General features: G+C 45.5%; 1 protein-coding gene across 9 annotated transcripts in view; it reads left to right on the top strand.

Annotated features, from left to right (window-relative positions):
* LOC102126788 (uncharacterized) overlaps nt 1–15721 on the top strand; it is a 116153-nt gene extending 100432 nt beyond the window's left edge. For 5 of the 9 annotated variants that reach the window (XR_012413594.1, XM_065546113.1, XM_065546114.1 and 2 more), the window contains 2 exons: nt 4855–4980; nt 5894–8775. The gene's annotated coding sequence lies outside the window, so the exon portion shown is untranslated. Of the gene's footprint in view, nt 1–3278; nt 4610–4854; nt 4981–5893; nt 8776–9167; nt 10593–15352 lie in introns of those variants that run through there. The other 4 variants (XM_065546115.1, XM_065546119.1, XM_065546117.2 and 1 more) reach the window with 4 other exon arrangements.
* Nucleotides 15722–27081: the final 11360 nt, after the last annotated feature.

Genomic DNA, 27081 nt, shown 5'->3' with positions numbered 1-27081 from the left:
AGACTCCGTCTCAAAAATAAATAAATAAATAAAATAAAAAAGGAGTTAATTTTCTCACAGTTCTACAGGGTGGATGTTCAAGAACAACCTGTTGGTAGGTTTGGTTTCTCCGGAGGCCTCTCTCCTTGGCTTGCAGACAGCCCCCTTCTCATGGTATCCTCACATGGTCTTTCCTCTGTGCACGAGTGTCTCTGGGAATGTCTGTCCACATTTCTTCTTCTTATAGGGACACCAGTCAGGTTGAGTTATGGCTCATCCTAACAGGCTCACTAAATTAAAATTAAAATTAAAAGATGGTGACCTCTTAAAAGGTCCTATCTGCTAATATGGTCACATTTTGAGGTACTGGGGTTAGGCCTTCAGCATATGAATTGGGGTCAGAAGACATAATTCAGCCCCTAAGGGGGAGTGAGAGAAGGGTGACCAGGATGAGGATGCTGGGAAGCAGGATGTGATCTCTGGGAAAGCCCAGTCATAGCCTGGTCCATGGACAGGGAGGAGGTGACGGTGCAATCAGTCAAACCACAGAGCTGCCTGGCCTTGAAGTAAAGGGTCCGGGTCTTTCTGGCTCTGTATCTGCTAGGTGGCTGGCCAGTCCCCAATGTGTATGTGGTGGGGAAAATGGGGACATCCTGAGGTACCTACCCATATGTCTCCGGGCAGGGGGACTCCTGTGAGTCTAGAGCACTTTTCCAGAAAAGGTCTCACAGGTGTATGCCTCTCAAATGACCCAGCAGCTGGGGCAGGGGCCCCCAGCAAAGAGAGCCTGGGTGAGGCACCAGCGGCATCCACGATGCAGGGCTACCTCGGCTCTTCTGTGTTTCACAGACATTGACCAGACTTCTGGCTCCATTGGCTAAAGCCACACTTCCAGGTATAAACACAAGATACAGGAGGGCTGCAGGAAAGGGTGGTGCCATTTGCCAAGACCCCTCTCACTCCCAGGGCAGGAGCCCAGGCCCAAATCCCTGACTTCTGCTCAGTCACTATGTCAATGAGCCCGGCTTCTTTCCTCGCTTATTTTTTTATTTTATTTTTTTATTGAGACAGAGTGTTAGTCTGTCGCCCAGGCTGGAGTGCGATGGTGTGATCTCAGCTTGCTGCAACCCCTGCCTCCCGGGTTCAATCAATTCTCCTGCCTCAGCCTCCTGAGTAGCTGGGATTAGCACCTGCCACCATGCCCAGCAAATTTTTTTTTTTTTTTTTTTTTTGGAAATGAAGTTTCACTCTGTCGCCCAGGCTGGAGTGCAGTGGCGCGATCTTGGCTCACTGCAAGCTCCGCCTCCCAGGTTCACACCATTCTCCTGCCTCAGCCTCCCGAGTAGCTGGCGCTACAGGCATCCGCCACCACGCCCGACTAATATTTGGTATTTTTAGTAGAGATGGGGTTTCACCACATTGGCCAGGATGTTCTCGATCTCCTGACCTCATGATTCGCCCGTCTCAGCCTCCCAAAGTGCTGGAATTACAGGCATGAGCCACCGCGCCCAGCCTAATTTTTGTATTTTTAGTAGAGATGGGGTTTCACAATGTTGGCCAGGCTGGTCTCGAACTCCTGACCTCAGGTGATCCACCGCCTTGGCCTCCCAAAGTGTTTTCTCACTTCCAAATCCACCTTCTCTCCTTTCTCATTGCTATCACCTTAGTTCGGGGATCCATCATTCCTCACCCCTGTTACTGAAGGGTTTCTTCTCGGACCTCTCTGCCTCTAGTCTAAACCCCATCTGACTGAGTCTCACACCACAGTCAAATATGAGCAGCTCCCTTCCTGCGGCAGGGAGGGCAAAGACAGAATCTGTTTTGTTAGGCATTGTTTCTCCAACCGTGTGTTTCTTCTGTGTTATTTAACAGAGTGTGACCCTGGGCCATTTTAACCTTTCTGTCAGTTTACTCATTTGTAAAATATAAACAATATGACCAGGATACCTTAGAGTTTGGAGAATTCCATAACCTGACATGCGTTCGGCACTTAGTGCAGTGTCTGGCCCACAGTGAGCACACCGAGGGCTGCTGTGATCATTTCTGTTGCTAGTGGCCGCAGCAGGCAGAGCTATAGGACCAAGCAGAGTGCTGGGGGCATAGGCAAGGCAAACAGGTGGTGTTAGAAGGGGCCTGGCTGTCCATGGGGATGAATATCCCTATTATTTCTCCTGATATTTCTGCAGATGGTGAAACCAAGAGCATGTGTAACCCCAGTTTCAGTCTTCATCTCTGACTTCACAGGCCTCCAAGGTCAATGTTAATGTTAGTTGATAGTTGACACTAACTGAGTATGTGAATGTTAGATAAGGGCAAGAAAACAAAAATCCTGTCATCGAAAGAGGTGACTGGGTTCCAGTGAGCCACGATGGTTACACCTGGTGTTAATAATTTCACAGGGTGAAAAACCAGCATGGCAATATTAGCTAATTGGCATGAAATCCACGCTCCCCTGGTTGTTTAGTTCACCAAAGTGCAGCCAACAAAAGCTTGAGCCATATGACTGCCTCTCTCTGGTGGCCCCGGCAGTCTCATCCATCCTGCATCCTGGTCCAGCTATACCCTGTTCCTCAACATCCAAGACGCTCACACCTGAGGCTGGGCTGTGCCTCACCGGGCCGCTGGCTCTTCTGGAGGGGAGGCCTCCCAGCAGACCCCCCTCTTTCTGCCTGGGGCTCCTCTACCCTCCTCTCTTCCCCCTACCTCCTCTTCCACATACCTGATCCCACTGCAGAGCCTACGCGATAACCTTTGCCAAGATGTAAGGAACAGATACCAGATGATTCACACGGCTTTCACACAGGACAAGTTTAGTCCCATACGTTCACAGTCAGAGTGTTTGACAGTTGGACACCAAACCATTTCCTTTCCATCAATGCAAAGGCAGGAATAACCATAACAGTGACCTATTTTTTTGTTTGTTTGTTTGTTTTTGAGACGGAGTCTCAGTTTGTCGCCCAGGCTGGAGTGCCGCTGCACGATCACCGCAAGCTCCGCCTCCCGGGTTCACGCCATTCTCCTGCCTCAGCCTCCCGAGTGGCTGGGACTACAGACGCCCGCCACCACGCCCGGCTAATTTTTTTGTATTGTTTTTTAGTAGAGACGGGGTTTCACTGTGTTAGCCAGGATGGTCTCCATCTGCTGACCTCGTGATCCACCCGCCTCGGCCTCCCAAAGTGCTGGGATTACAGGCGTGAGCCACTGTGTCCGGCCACATCTCGTTTCTTTATCTGCCTTTAATCACCCTCTTTCCTCTCTCTATTTTTCTCGTTTTTTTCTTTTCTTTTCTTCCCTCCAAGTCTGGTCCGTCTGCTTGGGCCCCCATCTCATTTCCCGTTTCCTCATGAAGGCTGTGACACTCTATGAACGCCTCACTATAAAAAGCAGAAGGAATCAGACCCCACTGAGTAGTGCTGTGGACCCTGAGGACGCTGTTCCAGAGAGCTCTGTCATTCTCCCTGACGCTCACAGACACAGGAACATGACTCATCAATGAGACAGTGTTGCCACCCGCCTTTCTCCCAAGCCTCCCTATAAAAAGAGGAAATGGCCTCTGACACTGGGATGTATGAACAAGAGTTCCACACACAGCACACAGCCTGAGAACTTCTGCCATGGACTTCCGCACTGCTTGTAGGATGCTGGTCTCATGTTTGGGTTTTCAACCACAAATCCAAAGAAAATGTCACTTGAAGTATGATTTGTAGGGAGCAACCTAAAGACTGATTCAGAAGGAAAAACAAAGGTCAAATGGTGCCACTGTGATATGACTTCTGCAATTTAAAAAATAATTCTACTTTTTTAAAAGAATATTTTAGCAATGGAGAAGATGGACATGAAAAGATCTATAATTAGGCTGGGCATGGTGGCTCACGCCTGTAATCCCAGCACTTTGGGAGGCTGAGGAGGGTGGATCACCTGAGGTCAGGAGTTCAAGACCAGCCTGACCAACATGGAGAAACCCTGTCTCTACTAAAAATACAAAAAATTAGCCAGGAATAGTAGCACATGCTTGTAATCCCAGCTACTTGGGAGGCTGAAGCAGGAGAATTGCTTGAACCCAGGAGGCAGAGGTTACCGTGAGCCAAGATTGCACCACTGCACTCCAGCCTGGGCGACAGAGCAAGACTCTGTCTCCAAAGAAAAAAAAAAAAAAGCTATAATTGTTTTTAAAGTGCATAAAGCAATATTATGGAAGAGAAACGATCAATTAGCGACACCAATCAATAAAGCTAGAATGAGACATAATTAAGCTAGTTCAAAGGACAGTCTGATGAAAGATTACAAAAAGCTCTCTAATTATGAGGAGAGGAAAGAAGAATCTCAGGCAAGACTGCCAAGGAGGTTACAAATTTGTTAACCCTGCAGCAGAAATGAGAAACCCAACAATCAAAGAGAAAACAAAACAATGTCATTCCAACAATGGACAGGCTCCATTCTCCAGTTAAAAGGATCTACCACCAGGTTTAAAGTCCTCAGCCAAGTTCTTTCCAGATTCCCCAGAACCACTTAGCAAACACACATGGCAAGAGCAACCTTCAACTCACTCTATTATGAGTACAATTCATCAAGGACTGAGGACCCTAGAGCATTTCTTCTCCAAACTTTGATCTTCAGGATGCCAAACATGGTAGGCGGATAGACTGGCCTGAAGGTAGTTAGTTATCTCAATTGATTATTCAGTCAGTTACAGATTGAACTCCTGGTTCTATTTCCCTCCTTCTCACTACTGAACTTCACTAGCCTTAAAAAAAAAAAAAAAAAAAAAAAAAAAAAGAGAGAGAGAGGAGAGAGGCTAATAATTTGCTCAACATGGATAAAGTCATCTGTGAAAAACAATTTTTCTTTCTTCTTTTTTTTTTTTTTTTTTTTGAGACGAAGTCCCGCTCTGTTGTCCAGGCTGGAGTGCAATAGCGAGATCAATTTCAGCTCAGTGCAACCTCCACCTCCCAGGTTCAAGTGATTCTCCTGCCTCAGCCTCCCGAGTAGCTGGGATTACAGGTAAGAGCCATCACACCCGGCTAATTGTTCGTATTTTTAGTACAGATGAGGTTTCACCATGTTGGCCAGGGTGGTCTTGAACTTCTGACCTCAAGTGATCCACCCGCCTCTGCATCCCAAAGTGCTGGGATTACAGACGTGAGCCACTACGCCCATCCTGATTTTTCTATTTTCAATCAGGCAGATGGAAAATAGAAGGGACTAGAAATTATTAGAGAGTTAATCTAGAACTGTAAAACCCACCTAAGTGAAACACCTTTTCTGCTTTTTCTTTTTTTTTTTTTTTTTCTTTTGAGACAGTCTTTCTCTGTCACCCAGGCTGGAGTGCAGTGGCACGATCTCAGCTCACTGCAAGTTCCGCCTCCTGGGTTCCCGCCATTCTCCTGCCTCAGCCTCCCGAGTAGCTGGGACTACAGGTGCCCCCCACCATGCCCAGCTAATTTTTTTGTATTTTTAGAGACGGGGTTTCACTGTGTTAGCCAGGATGGTCTCAATCTCCTGACCTCATGACCCGCCCTCCTCGGCCTCCCAAAGTGCTGGGATTACAGGCGTGAGCCACCACGCCCGGCCTCTGCTTTTTCTTATTCCACCAACAACCTAGAAATAATTCTTTTTTTTTTTTTTTTTTGTCATGAAGTCTCGCTCTGTCACCCAGGCTGGAGTGCGGTGGCGTGATCTCCGCTCACTGCAACCTCCACCTCCCAGGTTCAGGCAATTCTTGTGCCTCAGCCTCCCGAGTAGCTGGGATTACAGGCGTGTGCCACCACTCCGCCTGCCTCAGCCTCCCAAAGCACTAGGATTACAGATGTGAGCCACCATGCCCGGCCAGAATTCGTTTTTTATTGATTATTCAGAAAGTGCTAACATTCAGAATTGACGCTTTGAATCCCGTTTCATTTTCTTGTTTTCTCAGCCGAGGTGGAGAGGACACGACACACCCTGGAAGGAGGACGTCTTCACATTTCAAGTCACTGTGGCCAGTCCTGGCCCCAGAACCACCAGGCACTGGGAGGATCAGAGCAGACGTCAGAGACGTCTCATGCTTCCAGACCCTGCCATTCCCATCTCCTTCTTTGTTGCAATAGAGCAGACTTCTGGAATTGGCAGTAAACTGGCATTTGCTCTCCTAGTGTAAAAGAAAATCTGCTTCAGAGAACAAGTAGCAAATTCCCCAAAACAAACACTTATAATTAAGTAGTGTGTGTGTGTCTTGGTTATAGGCCACCAGCAATGAAAGGGCATAGCCTGGTGTGAATTTGCATTTGAATTCTTACCAAGGAGGCAGGCCCAGCAAACCAATTAACCAATTAAATCAATTAACCAAATATGTAATTAACCTTGAGAACAGAAGTGTCAACAACAGAAGCACAACAAAGAAAGTAGCTTCCTCTTGGAATTGTCTACTGGGTTTAAGCCTTTTAGTTTTCTGTCTTAAAGGCGTAGCCGCAGAGGGAAAACATTGTCTGGGCATAAGACCAGTGGCCACGCAATGTCATCCTATGGACTGGCTGGAATCCAACCAGAGGCAGTGTTTCCCACCTGTTCCGGCCCATCGTCTGTAAGTAAATACACAGGAGTTTTGGAGGACGTGGTCCATGAAACACTGGCCCATTCATAGTCATTCCTTATGGAAACACACACGTCCACTATTAAGAAAAGGGGACTAGCCGGAAATTTCCAAGACAGATCCTCCCTTGGAGATGACAATACCTGGTAATTCAGACAATTGATTCTAAGACAAAAGGGACCGAGAAAGGAATGGCAGCGTCTGCTAAACACAGTTATGCGAGGCTGTTGTTTGGACTGAGCTCCGACTCTGGGCCCCAGCAATTAGCCTGAGTAACCAGTATGGAGTCACTCAGGCTAATTGCCACGAGATCTGAATGAACTCTGAAACAGGCCAGTTTTCCCAAAACAGAAGATACACAACAACCAGTCGAAAGGAGCCTAGTGTACCAGAGCCTGAGTGACGAGGAAGTTCCCCTCTGTTTTAACCATCTGTAGGGAAAGTAAATTTGAAATGATCGATCCACTTTTTGTCCCTTATTTCTGCTCTCTTCAGCCTTTTTGTGCCTATAAAGCAAACCTCCTCTGCTCCACCCATCAGAACACTTACTCTACCATATAGAAGGAGGTGCTGCCCATTCTAGCATCACACATAAAAGGCAGTTTGATCTTTAAAGTGGTTGTAATTTCGCCTTTTGACAGCTTTATTTTATAGAGGTTTAATCTGTACACAGAAATCCCTGGGAAAGAGGAACTTGTGTGGCTATAGGAATTCTGTACTGCTCTGTGCAATTCTGACACGTGGAAATTTATCATTATCAAGACAATACATTAACGCCTTGACGTAATGACTTTTCAGTAGCTCACCTTATAAAATTTTAGTTTTCAAGTAGCTTCAGAAATGTTACTTAGAATTAATGATGTGCAAAACACTAAGCTAGGCCTGATGCCTTCGTGTAGCTTTCATTTAGAGGTGGGGTGAAATTCACTCAGAAAAAAAATAATAACCAACAAAGAGTTATATGTTAAACAGCAAAAAGAAAATAATACAGACCAGAAGCAAATATTTATTGACCGAGTAAGGGAGACTGACTTAGACCATTACTCACATCATTTCAGAAAAGCCGAAATCACAAAGGAGAGGTAACACGATCAAATCATTAACAGGGAAGCAAAAGCAAGTACACCAGGAACCTGGAGTCTTATCAGGAAAATAAATATGTATGTGAAATCTCATACGGGATTTTCCTATTGCTTTCCTATAAAAGATGTGGTTTCCGATGTTGACCTGGGGCAAAATCAAAGCTCACCTGGGCTAAGTCAGCACACAGTTCCTAATCCTTAAGTAAAAAGATACACTTGTGAACAGTAACGCTCAGTCAAGCTCCCAGCCTCTCCACCTCATCAGGGAGTTAACGTGCATTTTATAACCGGGCCAGGATGTTTGAAGAATCGCATTCCATTCACTAAAAACCCAGGGATCTCATTCCCATCCCAAATGCAGGGCAAGCCCTCAGTGTTGTTTCAGTTAACCTCGCTGGGCCTCAGTTTCCTCGTCTGAAGAAGGAAGGGACTTTGGAATGGGAAATCTCTACGATCCCTCTCATGATTCGAATAGACTATTTTTCTTTTCCACCAATAGAGGAAGGGACTTTTTGACAGCCAACATTTCCATTCCTACTATTTTGGAACAACCAGAACACTGAAAATTTGGTACGAAAAGCTTTTCTTACGATAAAGAGATAGCATTTCTTTGAGAACAGTTGCTGAAACTTTAGTCAGGGAACTTATCAAATAAAGAAACCACCTCATTTCAGACTATGGGCTGAGTCCAATAAAGTCAAACCCAATACCTCCCAGGAATTTAGAATTACACAGTTGTTGATCAAGTGGAGAGAAAAGAATGTGAATTTGTTTTTTCAAGATTCTCCAACACCATATGAACTGTGGCTGCCTTTTCTTTAAATCATATAATGGAAGAAAACAAACTTCTAGAAAAAGATATGTATCATCTCCTCCAAGTGGTGACTGGTCCCTGATCAATGTGCTGTGGTTTACCTTGCCTTGAACCCAAAACAATCCCTTGTCCTCACAGAGCCTTGGGGATGTCTGGATGTCTGATTCAGGAGGCTGAATTCCTGTTCTAAGATGCTTCATACAAATTGTATTCTGTCTACATCTGTGCAAGTTAAGTGTGTTAGTACTGACGTGGCACAGATTTAATCATTGTAATGTTTGATAGACTGATAATATATGATGTTAATGTTAAATATTAAATGTAATAATGGGTTTTGTTTGTTTGTTTTTTGAGACAGAGTTTTGCTCTTGTTGCCCAGGCTGGAGTGCAGTGGCACGATCTCGGCTTGCTGCAACCTCCGCCTCCCGGGTCCAAGTGATTCTCCTACCTCAGCCTCCCGAGTAGCTAGGATAACAGGCACCTGCCCCTACGCTTGGCTAATTTTTTTTTGTATTTTTAGTATACATGGGGTTTCACCATGTTGGCCAGGCTGGTTTTGAACTCCTGGCCTCAAGCTATCCACCCACCTTGGCCTCTCAAAATTCTAGGATTACAGGCGTGAACCACCGTGCCTGGCCTAAATGCAATGTTTAAAATAAGAGTACAATGTTAATGTTAAAATGTTTTCTTAAATGCTTTTTTTTTTTTTTTTTTTTTGAGATAGGGTCTTTGTCCCCCAGGCTGGAGTGCAGCAGCAGCAATCACAGCTCACTGCAGCCTTGAAATCCTGGGCTCAAGCGATCCTCCCACCTCAGCCTTCAACATTGCTGGAATTACAGGAGTGAGCCACCACACTCTGCCAGATAATACTTTTTCAATGGAAACAATATAGAAACAAAAACTAGAAATAAAATATTCTAAGCCTTTTGCAAGAGAGGAGTCACTAGGATGGGATTATGTCCGGAGTTGGTTCCTTAGGGTGGGTTCATGGTCTCTCTGACTTCAAGAATGGAGCCACGGACCTCTGCGGTGAATGTTATAGCTCTTAAAGATGGCACAGACCCAAAGAGTGAGCAGCAGCAAGATTTATCGTGAAGAGTGCAAGAACAAAACCTCCACAGCATGGAAAGGGACCCCAGTGGGTTGCTGCTGCTGGCTGGGGGGGTGGCCAGCTTTTATGCCCTTATTTGTCCCCACCCATATCCTGCTGATTGGTCCGTTTTATGGAGTGCTGTTTGGTTCATTTCACAGAGCATTGATTGGTGCATTTGCAAACCTCTAGCTAGCTACAGAGCGCTGATTGGTGCATTTTACAAACCTCTTGTAAGACAGAAAAGTTCTCCAAGTCCCCACTCGACCCAGGAAGTCCAGCTGGTTTCACCTCTCAGGATCTCATTCCACTACTGAGCAGCCAGGCAAAGGTCAAACTACTTCCTCAGGGCAGCCAAGAAGCTTGAGAAAATTCCCAAGATTCCTAAGAAGAAAAAGCCACTGTCCTGTCCCTTCCAGCCTGCACAGCAGCTTTCCTTTCATCCTTTGCCCCCCAAAGCCAACCACTGAGCTGCCTGTGTCTTCCTTGCATGGATTTAACTTTATCACACATTGACTTACATAAAATAAACATCTTACACTGAAACATAAAAAGGCTTAAACTTGTGGAATCGAATGAATCTCCTGCCTCACCTTAAAATTTTTATAGAGCTAATGGCCTTTACACATATGTACTAAGTCCATAGCATTTGATTCTTACTCCTGTTCTTACTCCTTTTGGGTAAGAACTATGATTACTCATCTTCTTCCCTTAACACATAGGTTGAATGAATTTGTTATAAGAAATGGAGACTTTAGGTCAGGCGCAGTGGCTTATGCCTGTAATCCCAACACTGTGGGAGGCTGAGGTGGGTGGATCACCTGAGGTCAGGCGTTCGAGACCAGCCTGGCCAACATGGTGAAACCCTATCTCTATTAAAAAACAAAAATCAGCCTGGTGTGGTGGCGCATGCCTGTAATCCCAGCTACTCGGGAGACTGAGGCAGGAGACTCTCTTGAACCCAGGAGGTAGAGGTTGCAGTTAGCCAAGATTGTGCCACTGCACTCCAACCAGGGTGACAGAGCAGGACTCCATCAAAAAACAAGAAAAAGAAAGAAAGAGAGAGGGGAGAGAGAGAAGGAAGGAAGGGAGGGAGGGAGGGAGGGAGGGAGGGAGGGAGGGAGGAAGGGAAAAGGAAGGGAAAATAAAGGAAGGAAAAGGAAAAGGGGATTGTAAAGAGAGAAGGAAGGGAGGGAGGGAGGGAGAGAGGGAGGGAGGGAAAAGAAGGAAAAGGAAAAGAGGATTGTAAAGAGAAGGAAGGAAGGGAGGGAGGGAGGGAAAAGGAAGGGAAAAGAAAGGAAGGAAAAGGAAAAGGGGATTGTAAAAATTCCTTTTAGACTCTAGGTGAGTTTAGAGATAAAATTAAAGTAGTATGTTAGTAATTCATCATTATGAAGATACAACAATATGTGGTGGGATTCTTGTATTTTAGATTTCCAGATTATCTTTCTGAAAGCAAAGGTCTGTTTTCTCCTCAGTGATACACAGCCCTCTCCCTGGAACCTGATTCAACATAACACATGGTACATTTAGCCTGTATCCCTATTGTCACAGAAGCCTCTGAAGAAGCAGACAGTACCACTGTGTATTTGAACATCCACTAAAATAATGTTTTCTATGGTTAGAAAAACACATACAAACACATACACACACTTAGTTAGAGTGTCTTATAACTTAAGCTGTTGTTCCTAAAATAAAAATATATTTCTGGAAATTTCTTTCAGAGGAGGTCTAACTTCTACACAAGATGCATTGTATATACACTGATGAGTTAAACAGTTCACGTGAAAATAACCCTTTTTATTTATAGGCTTTGGGAGTTAGCTTAAGTAAAAACACTAGTAAACAAGTCTTGAAATAAGTTTTCCTCTATATAATATCTTTTAAATGGACCATTTGATTTATGAATAAAGTGATTATAATGCAAATGCTGTTAAGGAAAGAACATATGTAAATGATTAGAAACTATTGGGGATGTCTTCACGGTGTATTGAGTCTGAAGTGTGATATATTCATGGCAGCTACTAAACTGGGTGGATATTTCCACTTCAGGGTGGCTATTTTGCATAAACTCACCCAGCTTACTAAATAGAGCTTAGGCAACTAGAAGTGAAATCCAATGTGCAAAATGATCTCTCAGCAACAAGCCACCTTGCCCAAAGGGTGCAAAAGAACGCAAGGAACACCAGGCCATACTTACTTCCACTGGCAGACCTAATTTGGGGAGAAAATGCTTTCTTTTTTAAAAAAATTTTATTTAAAAAAAATCCATTCTGCCAGTTTTCAGACCAAAAAAAAAAAAAAAAAATTTTGTCACCAAAATATAAACTTCCCAGAGAGGTTCACACATAAACATACTTAAAACAACTAGCACAAATAGCTCTCTTCCAAAGAATGGGTATATCTTTGTTACAAATTATATAAATGGTTATATAGTACAGATTATAATTGTTTCTCCACAGAAAAGTAATTAAGATGAAGTTTTTTTCTAAAATTAATAAGCAAAAGTGGCCAACTTGTATCATTGAAGTATTAACTCCAAATAAGTAAGATATACTGGAGCTAATTTGAATTGCTAAAGCATTTTAAGATATTCTTTTTTTTTTTTTTTTGAGACAGAGTCTCACTCTGTTGCCCAGGCTGGAGTCTAGTGGCACAATCTCGGCTCACTGCAACCTCCGCCTCCCTGTTCAAGCAATTCCCGTGCCTCTGCCTACCAAGTAGCTGGGACTACAGGCGCGCACAAGCTGTTACAGCTCTTTGAAGTCATTCCCATAGTCTTCTAATGCAACAAGTAATTGTCACTAATTCAACTGAAAAGATGAAAAGTTTGCCAAAAGCATAAACTAAATCTGAGGAAGGACTCCTTCTCTTGTTTCTCTCTTTTTTTTTTTAACTTAAAGGGGGAAAAAAATGTACTGATAAATATTTAAACAATAGATATATTATTTCATATTAATCATAAATATTTAAATAATAGAAATACAACTAATATTAATAAATATTACTTAATATTAAGATTTTAAAAATACACTGATTCTATTTTAAATAATATATTTAATAATATTTGAGGAAATTCTTATGAACAGTAAAAATTAACGATTAGGAAAAATACTACAAAAAAGGGAACAGAAAGAATTTACAGTTAGCTAGGGGAAATCCCCTCTGGAAAGCGTCTCCACACATCTACTCTCATTAAGGAAAAAAACTACTGAGCACGTGATTGAAGTGTTCCAGAACAGAAAATGTAAAAACGGAGTTTTCAGAAATATCAGGAAGTAGCTGGGCCTGGTGGCTCACACCTGTGATCCCAGCACTTTGGGAGGCAAGGAGGGTGGATCACCTGAGCTCAGGAATCGAGACCAGCTGGCCAACATGGTGAAACCCTGTCTCTACTAAAAATACAAAAATTAGCCAGATGTGGTGGCACACACATGTGATCCCAGCTACTCAGGAGGCTGAGGCACGAGAATCACTTGAATGCGGGAGGCAGAGGTTGCAGTGAGCCAAGATTGCACCACTGCACTCCAGCCTGGGCAACAGATCGAGACTCTGTCTCCAAAAAAAGAAATATCAGGAAGCCAGTATCAGATCCTTAGTTATCAACAGGGCCATGGGTAGTGAGAGTTACGTTTTGTGCTAGAATGAAAACCGTATCACACGGCCTATGGTGCTTCATTCATCTACACTTGGATTGATAGTCCACATTAGGAATTAGTCCTCCAGAAATGGGGTTCTAAATTTTTTTTTTTTTTGACACGGAGTTTTGTTTTTCTCGCCCAGGCTGGAGTGCAGTGGCACAATCTCAGCTCACTGCAACCTCTGCCTCCCGGGTTCAAGCGATTCTCCTGCCTCGGCCTCCCAAGTAGCTGGGATTACAGGCATGCGCCACCATGCCCGGCTAATTTTGTATTTTTTAGTAGAGACGGGGTTTCTCCATGATGGTCAGGCTGGTCTTGAACTCCCGACCTCAGATGATCCACCCGCCTCGGCCTCCCAAAGTGCTGGAATTAGAGGTGTGAGCACTGCACCCAGCCTAGGGTTCTAAATTATCCACTAAATTCGCCTTTCTGTCCACTGCCCTTCAAGGCAGAGGGGTGAGTCTGCCAATTTCATAATTCTCCATGATGACCATTGGCTGTAAATTCTGGACATGCATCTCTCCAAAGTATGGATGAATCAAAATGTGTAGTCAGGATAAAGAGTAGAGTGATATCCTTCCATACCCATCTCTTTCCTTCCCCTGTCAGTTTATTAATAAAATATCATCTGCAGAATATTTACCACTGGAATATCTAGCTATTTTTATGAACCACAACACTAGGGGAAACGTCTCCACTTGGTGAAAGTAACTTTGAGTTATAAACGTGATACTTAATGCACAGGGCTTCTTTGCTATGATGTAGCAAACAAAGGTTTCAGCTGTGGTTAAAAGTTACTTTTTTTATTCCTGGTAAAAAATAAAATAAAATAATTTTTACAATAAAAGATTTTTTCCAGGAGTAGTGGCTCACATCTATAATCCCAGCACTTTGGGAGGCGAAGGCAGGAGGATCACTTGAACCCAGGAGTTTGAGATCAGCCTGGGCAACATAGTGAGACCCTGTCTCTACAAAAAAATACAAAAATTAGTGAGGCGTGATGGCACATGCCCGTGGTCCCAGCTACTTGGGAACCTGAGGTGGGAGAATCACTTGAGCCTGGGAGGTTGAGGCTGCAGTGAGCCAAGATGGCACCACTGCACTCCAGCCTGGGCAACAGTGAGTCCCTGTCTCAAAAGAATAAAAATAAATAAATAAGCTGGGCACAGCTCACACCTGTAATCCTAGCACTTTGGGAGGCCGAGGCGGGCAGATCACTTGAGGTCGGGAGTTCGAGACCAGCCTGACCAACATAGAGAAACCCCACCTCTACCAAAAATATATAATTAGGCTGGGCGCGGTGGCTCATGCCTGTAATTCCAGCACTTTGGGAGCCCGAGGTGGGTGGAACATGAGGTCGGGAGATCCAGACCATCCTGGCGAACACAATGAAACCCTGTCTCTACTGAAAATACAAAAAAATTAGCCTGGCGTAGTGGCGGGAGCCTGTAGTTCCAGCTACTTGGGAGGCTGAGGCAGGAGAATGGCATGAACCCAGGGGGTGGAGCTTGCAATGAGCAGAGATCCGCCACTGCACTCCAGCCTGGGTGACAGAGGGAGACTCCGTCTCCAAAAAGAAAAAAAAAAAAAAAAGCCGGAGGTGGTGGCGCATGCCTGTAATCCCAGCTACTCAGGAAGCTGAGGCAGGAGAATCGCTTGAACCTGGGAGGCGGAGGTTGTGGTGACCTGAGATTACGCAATTGGACTCCAGCCTGGGCAACAAGAGCGAAACTCCGTCTCAAAAAATAAATAGATAAATAAATAAATAAAATAAAATTATTTTTAAAGTTAGCAACTTGTAAAAATGTTTCAGTAGGAAAGTTCTGTGATGAGGTTGTGATGCTTGATGGTCAACACCAGCTTGTTGACTTTTATCCCAGATAAGCCTTTTTACGAAGAGCCATTGACTGTCCATGATTGTCATCATGCAGCTATATTTGTCATAAGCATTATGAGCTTGATACATTATGTCATAAGCATAAATGTCCTAGAGTAAATTGTACACTAGTTGCATTATTTGCTATGTGTCTATCCAAAGGAATACTCTGGCAAGTCATTTGGCAAAGTAATAACTTTGTGTGGTGTGAAACTATATACCAATTTATACAATAAAAATTTTTGAAGTACAAGTATGCCCTTCGAATGCCTGTTTTATAAGTCTTTTTTTCTTGTTACCAGGTCTGCTTAAAATAAAGTTTGCAACCGGACGCAGTGACTCACACCTGTAATCCCAGCCCTTTGGGAGGCCGAAGTGGGCGGATCACTTGAGGTCGGGAGATTCAGACCATCCTGACTAACACGGTGAAAACCCGTCTGTACTAAAAATACAAAAAGCTAGCCGGGCATGGTAGTGGGCGCCTGTAGTCCCAGCTACTCAGGAGGCTGAGGCAGGAGAATGGCGTGAACCCAGGAGGCGGAGCTTGCAGTGAGCCAAGATCCCGCCACTGCACTCCAGCCTGGGCGACAGAGCAAGACTCCATCTCAAAAAAATAAATAAATAAAAAATAAGGTTTGCATATTGGTTATAAGCATTTTCTCACATCAGTCTAATGCCTTGTGGCTATTTATTTCCTGCACTGGGAGTCAGCAGACCTCATGGCGATGCAAAACGTCCGCCAATGTATATTAAAGGGAAACCAAGTAAGAATAGACTCTGCCACCCTTAGGTCAACTCGTCATGTAGATGCTTGGCAAGTAACTGTCAGAGACAGAGTGCTATTGTTCAAATGCACAGACTGGATTCTGATGAATCCCAGTTGTGCTACTTACTAACTGGAATTATGCAAGTCTCTAAACTTCTGATCCCACTTCTAAGCATTGTGGACAATAATAATATCACCTGCCACATTGGGCTGTTGTGAAGGCTTAAATTAGTAAGATAATGAATATGATAAGTTTAACATAGTACCTGGCACATTGTAAATTACTGAATAAGTATCACCTATTATTACCAGCATAGAAACTTACAAAGTGGGGAGGGAAGACAGATTTGAGTAACAATAAAATGCTCAGAAATAGCTCCAGTGGGACATTGCCTTATCCAAGCCAGCTTCAGCATCTTCCCTAAGTCCTTTCCCCCTTTCCAGCTGCAAAGAAGACTTCAGAGTCAGAAGTTTCCGCTAGCTCTGAACAAGGGTTGGCAGCAGTCTCAGGGCTTCCATCCATCCAGCCCTCATTGGCTCCCACCCACATTGTGCCAAGCTGAGTATCCACAGGATATGTAGTCATCTTCCGTGGTCCCAGCTGGATCTGATTGCGCTGTGATGACTTGGCTGTTGCAGAGGCTAGATTGAAAGCATGTCTCAACTTCACCTCTTGAATGCAATGCTGTTTATATTTGCCTAATATTTTTCTCCCCCTTGGGTTATTTGAAGATCATGCCAAACTTTTGTTTCTTTTATCTGGATAGAGTATTCTATAAAGATATTTTAAAGCAGTTATTCTCATCGACATTTTGCAAATCTGGAAGAGAGTTTTTATAGCCACACAGCCGTTCTCTCACCACGGTCTGGCTCCACATAGAGCAAAAGTGATCCTTCCAAAATCTAACCCAGATCACGCCCCGACGGTGCTCCAAACCACTCACTGCCTTCATCTTAGGGTGGAAAACAATGTCCTCAGATGGTTTACAAGGGCTCCGCAATGTCCCCTTGCTCCCGTGTCGTTTTCCTCCACTCTCCCCCTGGCTTGCTTGCTAGTCTTTGAGTAGCCCCAAATATGTTCCTGTCTCAAGGCCTTTGCACTTACGGTTCCCTCTGCCTGGAATGCTCTTTGCCCCACATATCTGCACAGCTCAGTTCCTTCTGTTGTCATTCAAATGTCACCTTCTCAGGCAAGCTTCTCCTGTCATCCTACCACCTTACATTATATTTTTGTTTATTGATTTATTAGATGGCTCCTGGATTAAAATGTAAAGTAGGTAATAAGATGACCTTGGCCGGCCAGGCTGGACTTGGCTGGCAGGGTTCACACCTGTAATCCCAGAAATTTAGGAGGCCAGGGCGGGCAGATCACCTGTGGTCAGAAGTTCAATACCAGACTGGCCAACATGGTGAAATCCCATTTCTACTAAAAATACAAAAATTAGCCAGGAGTTATGCCAGGCACCTGTAATCCCAGCTACTCGGGAGGCTGAGGCACGAGAATTGCTGGAGCCTGGGAAGCAGAGGTTTCAGTGAGCTGACATCATGCCACTGTACTCCAGCCTGGGCGACAGCGCGAGACTCTGTCTCAAAAAAAAAAAGTCCGTGGCTTTGTTCACCACTGAATCACCAGCACCTAGAGCCCTGAAGACGCTTAGAAGGGTCTCAATACATATTTATTGAATGTGAAAGGACTAACCTCCAAGAGATTCAACATCAAGCAGGTCTCTCATTCTGACCACACGTTTACTCATCCAATTCATTCATTGCTAATATCTTTTTGATCAGTCTAGTTATCATTTTTTTAAGCGAAATCAAGTTTATTAAGAAAATGAAGAAATAAAAGAATGGTTACTCCATAGGCAGAACAGCCAGTCTAGCTATCTTAACTTTCTTGTATATTTAGAAATTTCCTTCTGTGCTTCCCACACATGACTCCAGATTTCTTTCCTCAACAATATTCTGGGATACTTTATATCACCCTCTACTCCCTGACCCATTTTTACAATCATCTACGGAACACTACTTAACAAATTGTACAACACATCTAGCTTTACAAATGCCTCTGTAGATCAAAATGTTTTCCAGAGCCGAGATTAAGAAAAAAAATGTGGGCCGGGGGCAGTGGCTCACGCCTGTAATCCCAAAAATTTGGGAGGCTGAGGCGGGCAGATCACCTGAGGTTAGGAGATCGAGACCATCCTGGCTAACACAGCGAAACCCCGTCTCTACTAAAAATACAAAAAATTATCTGGGCGTGGTGGCACTCACCTGTAGTCCCAGCTACTCAGGAGGCTGAGGCAGGAGAATCGCTTGAACCTGGGAGGTGGAGGTTGCAGTGAGCCAAGATTGTGCCACTGCACTCCAGCCTGGGTGACAGAGTGACACTTTGAAAAAAAAGAGACAGAGAAGAAAGAGAAAGAAAGAAAGAAGGAAGGAAGGAAGGAGGGAGGGAGGGAGGGAGGGAGGGAGGGAGGGAGGGAGGGAAGGAAGGAAGGAAGGAAGGAAGGAAGGAAGGAAGGAAGGAAGGAAGGAAGGAAGGAAGGAAGGAAGGAAAGAGAGAGAGAGAGAAAGAAAGAAAGAAAGAAAAAGAGAAAGAAAAGAAAGAAAAGGGCTGGCTGTGGTGGCTCATGCCTGTAATCCCAGCACTTTGGGAGGCTGAGGCGGGTGGATCAGGAGGTCAGGAGATCGAGACCATCCTGGCTAACACAGTGAAACCCCATCTCTACTAAAAATACAAAAATTAGCTGGGCTTGGTGGCGGGCGCCTGTAGTCCCAGCTACTCAGGAGGCTGAGGCAGGAGAATGGCGTAAACCCGGGAGGCGGAGCTTGCAGTGAGCTGAGATCACACCACTGCACTCCAGCATGGGTGAAAGAGCCAGACTCCATCAGAAAGAGAGAGAGAGAGAGAGAGAGAGAGAGAGAGAGAGAGAGAGAGAGAGAGGAAGGAAGGAAGGAAGGAAGGAAGGAAGGAAGGAAGGAAGGAAGGAAGGAAGGAAGGAAGGAAGGAAGGAAGGAAGGAAGGAAGGAAGGAAAGGGCTTTTGGTCGGACACGCGGTGGCTCACACCTGTAATTCCAACACTTTGGGAGGGAGGGGTGGCAGGATCACTTGAGGTCAGCAGTTCAAGACCAGCCTGGGAAACAGAGAGATCCTGTCTCTACAAAATATTAACGAAATTAGCTGGGCATGGTGACATGCACCTGTGGTTTTAGCTACTTGGGAGGCTGAGGTGGGAGAATCACTCAAGCCGGAGAGGTTAAGGTGGCAGTGGGCCAAGATCAAGCCACTGCATTCCAGCCTGGATGACAGAGCAAGACCCTGAAAAAAAAAAAAAAAGAAGAAGAAGAAGAAGAAAAGAAAAAGAAAAAAAATGCTTCTTAGCAGCACACAACCTCACCTCATAAGGTTTCAGATCACTTCTCCCACCCACACCCCCACAGCCCCCTGCAGAGCACCCCCATTGTAACAATAGATATATGATTTTGCACTTTCCATCATCTTGGCCCACGTAGGTAGCAACCCTTCTTTGGATTCTGCTGCAGCATTTTGGTAGTCCTCTGGAACTGAGGGGTAAAACGTGCTTCCAGCAAGATGCATGAGCTCTACACAAACCAGCAAATCCTGCTGGTAGAAAGCCAAGAGGTCGGAAGTCTGTATTGAGTTGTGTCTTGCTTTTCTGTTCTTTCTTAAAAGCATTGACAAAGCAGAAGGTCAGTGCCATTATGGAATTTAAATTTCTATGAGAAAGATAAGGAGGAAGCAGGATGAAAATGCTGACAGGGTTCCATTGTTAAAGGGAAGAATGCTGAGAAAGAGAAACTTGCCCTGAGACCACTTTCAAATAATAATAATAATAATAATAATAATAAACTCATCAGCAAGAAGGATAACAAAGAGAACAAAGAAATCTGGAAGAAATGAAAATAAATGGAATTCACTTTGATTTTATGGCTTTAATGCATAAACATGCTAGAAAATGTCAAGTCTAACCCACACTGGTCCTTGGCTCCTTGTTTCTTCCACTCTCTTCCCCTCCCCTCTCCTCCCCTTCCCTCTCCTCCCCTCCCCTCTCCTCCCCTCCCCTCTCCTCCCCTCTTTCCTTTTCTTTTCTTTTTAAATGGAGTTTCGGCTGAGCGAGGTGGCTCACGCCTGTAATCCCAGTACTTTGAGAGGCTGAGGCGGGCAGATCACAAGGTCAGGAGATCCAGACCATCCTGGCTAGCATGGTGAAACCCCGTCTCTACTAAAAATACAAAAAAAAGAAAAAAATATTAGCCGGGGGTGGTGGCAGGCGCCTGTAGTCCCAGCTACTCGGGAGGTTGAGGCAGGAGAATGGCGTGAACCTGGGAGGCGGAGCTTGCAGTGAGCCGAGATGGCGCCACTACACTGCAGCCTGGGCGACAGAGCGAGACTCGGTCTCGAAAACAAAAAACAAAAAACCGGAGTTTTGCTCTTGTTGCCCAGGCTGGAGTGCAATGGAGTGATCTCAGCTCACCACAACCTTCGCCTCCCGGGTTCAAGCAATTCTCCTGTCTCAGCCTCCCGAGTAGCTGGAATTACAGGCGTGTGCCACCATGCCTGGCTAATTTTGTATTTTTAGTAAAGATGGGGTTTCTCCATGATGGGCAGGCTGGTCTCAAACTCCTGACCTCAGGTAGTCCACCCGCCTCGGCCTCCAAAGTGCTGGGATTACAGACATGAGCCACCGCCCTAGGTTCTTCCACTTTTCTCTATTGGCAAGACTGCCTTACTCTCCTGGAATTGTCTCCACTCTAGGGAGGAGATAAAAAAGGAGAAAGAGGGCCGGGCGCTGTGGCTCAAGCCTGTAATCCCAGCACTTTGGGAGGCCGAGACGGGCGGATCACGAGGTCAGGAGATCGAGACCATTCTGGCTAACACAGTGAAACCCCGGCTCTACTAAAAAAATACAAAAAACTAGCCGGGCGAGGTGGCGGCGCCTGTAGTCCCAGCTACTCGGGAGGCTGAGGCAGGAGAATGGCGGGAACCCGGGAGGCGGAGCTTGCAGTGAGCTGAGATCCGGCCACTGAACTCCAGCCTGGGCGGCAGAGCGAGACTCCGTCTCAATAAAAAAATAAAAATAAATAAATAAAAAAAAAAGGAGAAAGAGGCCGGGCACACTGTTCACACCTGTAATCGCAGCACTTTAGGAGGCTGAGGCAGGTGGATCACATGAGGTCAGGAGTTCAAGACCAATCTGGCCAACTTAGTGAAACTCTGTGTTTACTAAAATATAAAAATTAGCGCAGGGTGGCGGGTGCCTGTAATCCCAGCTAGTCTTGAGGCTGAGATGGGAGAATCGCTGGAACCTGGGAGATGGTGGTTGCAGCAAGCTGAGATCACGCCACTATGCTCTAGCCTGGGCAACTAAGCAAGACAGTCTCAAAAAAAAAAAAAATGGAGAAAGATACTAATTCCTTTCAGCCACTCTAGGAGCTCGGTAGCACAGGTACGGGGGCTCCCTGCCTGGCTTGGAAACCTGACTCTATTTGCTAGCCGTGCGTCCTTGGGCAAGCTACTCAACTTCTCTCTGTCTGAGTTTCCTCATGTGTTAGATGGTAATAATATTAGGTTGGTGCAAAAGTAATCACGGTGTTTGCCATTGAAAGAAATGCCAAACTAACAATAGTAGTGCCTACTTCTTAGGAGAATTACGGGAGTTAGTAAATGCAAAGCCCTTAGGACAATGGTGGGTACCTTGAAAATGATCAGTACTGGTAGTGAATATTCCCAGTAGCTTAGGTATCTCTTCGCTTTTTACTCATAAGCTTAAAGTGAAGGATTTGATATCTGTGTTGGCTTTAAAGGAACAAAGAACTTTCTCTTCCTAACTCTAGCTATGTAACCTTCACCCAGAGGGAGAGCTTTCAAACACCATGCCCTGTGGGAGGCTTTGTGCCACACGGTCTTCAGGTGCTAGCCTAAATTTTAGCCCCATTAAAGATGTCCACATTCAGCCAAGCTCAGTGGCTCACGCTTGTAATCCCAGCACTTTGGGAGGCCGAGGCGGGCAGGTCACCTAAGGTCAGGAGTTCGAGACCAGCCTGACCAACATGGAGAAACCCTGTCTCTACTAAAAATACAAAATTAGTCAGGCATGTAATCCCAGCTACTTGGGTGACTGAGGCAGGAGAATCGCATGCACCCAGGAAGCAGAGGTTGCGGTGAGCCGAGATCACACCATTGCATTCCAGCCTGGGCAACAAGAGCAAAATTCCATTAAAAAACAAAACAAAACAAAAACCATGTCCACATCTTAATCTGCAGAACCATGAATATGTTACATTACACAGTAAGGAGAAGTCAAACTAAGAAAGCTCGAATTAAGGTGATAATAAACAGGTCTTGAGATGTATTTTTTTTCTTTTCTTTCTTTTTATTTTTTTTGGCCTGAGGTTCTCTAATGGCCTTGAGATTTAACGATGTCCCATACTTGGCTGGGCACAGTGGCTCACATCTGTAATCCCAGCCCTGTGGGAGGCTGAGGTGGGTGAATTGCTTGAGTCCAGGAGCTCAAGACCAGCCTGAGCAATATGGTGAAACCCGGTGTCTACAAAAAATACAAAAGTGAGTGGGTGTGGTGGTGCATGCCTGTAATTCCAGCTACTTGGGAGGCTGAGGTGGGAGGATCACTTGAGTTCAGGAAGCTGAGGCTGCAGTGAACCAAGATCATGCGAGTGCATTCCAGCCTAGGCAACAGAGCTAGACCCTGTCTCAAAATAAATAAATAATAAAAATAAAGATGTTCCATACTGTCTTTTAAGATGGAGGATGTGGCCATAAACCAAGGGATTCAGGTGACCTCTAGACGCTAGAAGAGGCAAGGAAGTGCCTCGTCCTAGGCCACCAGGAGTAACACTGCTGACTGATGCCTGATTTTAGCCCAGTAAGATTCATTGTCAGAATTCTGACTTCTGGAACTGTACACTAACAAATTTATTTGTTTCAAGCCACTAAGTTAGTGGTAATCTGTTACAGCAGCAATAAGAGATGAATACACCTTTCACCACATCTTAATTTACATCAGGAGTGAGCAGATGTTTTCTACAAAGGTCTGGGTAGTAAATATTTTAGGTTTTGCGAGCCAAGACCACAGATCTGCCATTGCAGTTTGAAAGCTGTCATAGATGATACCGCCATGATTGAGCGTGGCCAGGTTGGGTTAGGGGCTCCTCTGGCAACCTTGAAGGACTGGCACACACAGGAGGGAATCCGACCCCTTAAAATTACATCGCATTCCAGCCTGGTCAACACGGTGAAACCCCATCTCTACTAAAAATACAAAAAATTAGGCGACCGCGTTGGCGCGAGCCTGTAGTTCCAGCTACTCAGGGGACTGAGGCAGGAGAATCGCTTGAACCCAGGAGGCGGAGGTTGCAGTGAGCCAAGATCGTGCCATTGCACTCCAGCCTGGGTGACAGATCAAGACTCTGTCTTGAGGGGGAAAAAAAATTACATCGAATTAAATTAGGCCAGGCATGGTGGCTCACACCTGTGATGCACTTTGAGAGGCTGAGGTGGATGGATCACCTGAGGTCAAGAGTTTGAGACCAGCCTGGCCAACATGGTGAAACCTCGTCTCTACTAAAAATACAAAAAATCAGCCAAGTGTGGTGGCGGGCGCCTGTAATCCCAGCTACTCAGGAGGCTTAGGCAGGAGAATCGCTTGAACCCGGGAGGCAGAGTTTGCAGTAAGCCAAGATCGCACCACCATACTCCAGTCTGGGTGACAGAGTGAGACTCTGTCTCAAAATAAATAAATTAATTAATAAAAATTAAATTGCATTTTTAGGGGCATTATTATACTGTCCTGCAGTTGTATGCTGGTTAATGTTAATCTTATCTTTCTGGAATTTGACACCTCTGGGGACGCAGTGTGATGGGAGAAAAAAGCTCTCAGCTGGAAGCCAGCCAAACTGGTTGCAGTTTTCTGTTTCTACCTGTGTGACCATGAGCAGGTCATTTTAACTCTCCAGGCCCCAGCGTTCTCACCTATAATATAGAGCAATAAAGCTTCAAGGTGATCTGCTTTCTTGCTTTTTTTCTTTTTCTTTTCTTTTCTTTTTTTTTTTTGGAAACAGGGTCTCACTCTGTTGCCCAGGTTGACGCTATCATAGCTCACTGCAGCCTTGAACTCCTGGGCTCAAGTGATCCTCCCATCTCCGCCCCCCAAAAATATTGGGATTACAAGCATGGGCCACTGCACCCAGCCTCTTCCCATGATTTCTAAGTGTCACTGACTGAGAGAGGAGAAATCCAAGGATGATGGATGAGAAGTTTCAGGGCAGCTCAGGTCCTCCTTCCAAGTGCTATGAGTAGGGTTGTTAACATCGCAGGAATCCTGATGAAGCCAAGGGCGTCTCCAAGCTGTTTGACCACAGTTATGTTGATCAGCCTTGAGACGAAAGAAAGGGTAGGCCAGGCGCCGTGGCTCAGGCCTGTATCTCAGCACTTTGGGAGGCCAAGGCGGGTGGATCACTTGAGGTCAAGGGATCAAGACCAGCCTGGCCAACATGGTGAAACCCCATCTCTACTAAAAATACAAATATTAGCTGTGTATGGTGGCGGGCGCCTGTAGTCCCAGCTACTCAGTAGCCTGAGGCAGGAGAATCACTTGAACCCGGGAGGCAGAAGTTGCAGTGAGCCGAGATTGCGCCACTGCACGCGAGCCTGGAGACAGAGGCAGACTCCGTTTCAAGAAAAAGGAGGGAAGGAGGGAAGGAAGGGAGGGAGGAAATCCCATGGTCAGACAAGACAGCAGCGAGGTATGCAGCCGAGAAGGAGGCTGGGTTTGGTACCCAGGTGTCCACAGAGAGAACATTCGGGGGTGAAGAGCATCCTCTGAATACTTTACTCTGAGCTTTCTTACAGGTTCCTGAAACACGTTGGTGACTAGAGAACGGGGAAGGTTGATGTTAGAGTCATTCTTCTTCAACCAAGAGAGACATCGCCAACATCAAGACAGGAAGGTGAAGGTCAGGTGCGGTACCTCATGCCTGTAATCCCAACACTTTGGGAGGCCAAAGCAGGAGGATCACTTGAGGCCAGGAGTTCGAGACCAGCCTGGCCAACATGGTGAAGCCCCATCTCTACTAAAAATACAAAAATTGGCCGGGCGCAGTGGCTCACGCCTGTAATCCCAATACTTTGGGAAGTCGAGGCAGGCAGATCACCTGAGACCAGCCTGACCAACATGGAGAAATCCCATCTCTACTAAAAATACAAAATTAGCCAGGCATAGCATGCCTGTTATCCCAGCTACTCAGGAGGATGAGGCAGGAGAATTGCTCGAACCCAGGAGATGGAGGTTGCAGTGAGCCAAGATCGCGCCATTGCACTCTAGCCGGGTCAAGAAGAGCAAAACTCCGTCTCAAAAAAAAAAAAAAAAAAAAATTAGCCAGGCGTGGTGGTGCATGCCTGGAATCCCAGCTACTCAGGAGGAGCATGGTAGTCTCTTGAACCCAGTGAGTGGAGGTTGTAGTGAGCCACTGCACTTCAGCCTGGACAACAGAGCAAAACTGTCTCAAAAAAAAAAAAGGAAAGTGAGAGCAAGTCTTTTCAGAGCAGCAGTCTAAGCTGCCTCCTATACAGATGCCTGTAAACCATGCCACCTGATGTGGCAGCCACTAGCCATGTGCAACTCTGCACATTTTAATTTAAATTTAAATACACAAGGCCGGGCGCGGTGGCTCAAGCCTGTAATCCCAGCACTTTGGGAGGCCGAGACGGGCGAATCACGAGGTCAGGAGATCGAGACCATCCTGGCTGACACGGTGAAACCCCGTCTCTACTAAAAAATACAAAAAACTAGCCGGGTGAGGTGGCGGCGCCCGTAGTCCCAGCTACTCGGGAGGCTGAGGCAGGAGAATGGCGAGAACCCGGGAGGCGGAGCTTGCAGTGAGCTGAGATCCGGCCACTGCACTTCAGCCTAGGCGGCAGAGCGAGACTCCGTCTCAAAAAAATAAATAAATAAATAAATAAATAAATTTAAATACACAAATGTAAATTCATTAGAAGTCAATGAAACTAAAAAGCCAATTCCTCAGTGGCACTAGTCACATTTCAAGTGCTCAATAGTGACTTGTGGCTAGTGGCTACCGTCCGGGTCAGTGCAGATATTAAACAGGCCCATCATTGCAGAAAATGGCACTGCCACTTAGATACTTTCTAGTATCTAAGATCTGGATCTGCTTCTAGACCATCTGAGTGGGTTTCAGTCAAGCACCATGACTTGTTCAGAAAAGAGGCATGGTTAGATGATGCTCGCAGTATTTACACACATTCTCACGGCGAGGTTTCCCCCTCACCGTCTTCTTTGTCCTCTGGGTTATAACAGTCTCTCTCCCAGCGGCGGCAGCGGCGCATGACAGGCACATCCTGGCTTAGGTTTCAGATGCAGTTTCCTCCTGAAAGAACAGTACAGGCACATCCCTGAAGCCCGCCCCACTCTTCCTGCCTATTTATTCACCTTGAGGCACCGAGCCAAAGGAATTTCCCTGGGAAGGGAGTTAAGGGAGGAGCTGGAGTCTGATGAGGGGTGGAAAGATCCATCGGAGATTTATTATGGCGCTTAGATGAGCCATCGATCATGCATGAGTGCCCTCTTTCATGACCAAAGAAATAGACTTCACGGGGAGGGGGAGATGCTCAGATATCACTTGCTGCCCCCATCTTCTGTGTACTATACACATTGACATACAAAACCCACTGTAAATCCAGAAAGACAGAGACAGAGAGACCCTCTGATTCTCCACAGACATCATTCCCCACAGTCACGAAAGTTGCACAAAGCATCGCCCTCCAGAATGCAACTAATTTGGGAGTGGAGTTTATAGAGATATGTGAAATCTTTCAGGAGCTTGCTCTCCTCTCCTACTTGAGAAACACCCCCGATAGAATTCTTTGTTTTGGTTAAATCACCAAGTGGGTGCACGGTTTCCAGAAGATTAAGAATATTCCACTGGAGAAAGCAGGAAAGCCTTAGATTTCACGTCATCAGTTTTCGTGTTAGCTCAGATTCATTAATCACATTTACTTAGAATCTTACTGTGGACCAGGGACTCACATGGAATGTCAGCCATGTGCTTCTTGCATATAAAATGCAGGTCTGTTGAGGCCTGGGGCATGCAATTCACAAAATCTCAAGGTAAGTAGCATTACTGAGTCCAAATTCCCATCAGATACAAGAACCCCCATGCCATTCCCAAAATCACCTTCTTCAGACTCTGCTTGAACACTGCAAAGA

The sequence above is a fragment of the Macaca fascicularis genome, chromosome 6 (assembly GCF_037993035.2).
Source record: "Macaca fascicularis isolate 582-1 chromosome 6, T2T-MFA8v1.1".
NCBI classification, from domain to species: Eukaryota; Metazoa; Chordata; class Mammalia; order Primates; family Cercopithecidae; genus Macaca; species Macaca fascicularis.
The sequence above is the reverse complement of the archived record's forward strand: the minus strand, read 5'-3'. Positions and strand labels throughout refer to the sequence as shown.